General features: G+C 23.6%; 1 non-coding gene across 1 annotated transcript; it reads left to right on the forward strand.

Annotated features, from left to right (window-relative positions):
* The first annotated feature begins 509 nt into the window (after window positions 1-509).
* TRNAR-UCU (transfer RNA arginine (anticodon UCU)) lies at window positions 510-598 on the forward strand. Its single transcript is given in 2 exon segments — window positions 510-546; window positions 563-598. It is a non-coding gene; the product is annotated as a tRNA-Arg (tRNA).
* The last annotated feature ends 105 nt before the right edge of the window (window positions 599-703 follow it).

The following is a 703-nucleotide window of genomic DNA, read 5'->3' on the forward strand; positions in this document are numbered from 1 at the left end:
TTTTTGTTAAAATCAAATGGCTAGTTGATTTTGACCCTTTGCAATAAAACTTCAATTAACTGTTCCAAGCCGTAAGAATGATTGTCTTAGACCAAATCATATCCTTTGATTCATTTTTATTTAAGTACTATCTTCATTCTTATTTTTCGCATATCAATTAATTATTTTGTTTTATAATAAATAATTTAGTTAAAGTTTATTATAATACTCTTAAATCATTCGTATTTGTTGAACAAATATTTTGGAATTTATATTTGGTAATTAATTTAATATTGATAATAATAGTTGTATACATTTCTTAAGCACGTAATATAATCATTATCACATTACAGACAAATTTTTGTCATGGTTTTCTTTTATTAATTTAATGCTTATAATTACTTAAAAAATATTAGGTTAGTTATTAATTTGGATTTTGACACATAAGCATATTGCAGCTTCAGTTGGATATTTCATTATTATTATAATATATATATATAGATTTTTGAAGACTACTAGGGTTAGTATTAGTCCCATTAGCGCAGTGGATAGCGCGTTGGACTTCTAATTATTAGAAGAAGTAATCCAAAGGTCCTGGGTTCGACCCCCAGATGGGATGGCTTGTATTTTAATTTATTATTAGGTTTAATTTATTTATTATTTTATCCTTTATTTTCTTAAAATATATTTTTGTTTTTAATATTATTGAAATTAATATTTTTCC

Source organism: Lepeophtheirus salmonis, unplaced genomic scaffold (genome assembly GCF_016086655.4).
Source record: "Lepeophtheirus salmonis unplaced genomic scaffold, UVic_Lsal_1.4 unplaced_contig_7344_pilon, whole genome shotgun sequence".
Classification (NCBI taxonomy): Eukaryota; Metazoa; Arthropoda; class Copepoda; order Siphonostomatoida; family Caligidae; genus Lepeophtheirus; species Lepeophtheirus salmonis.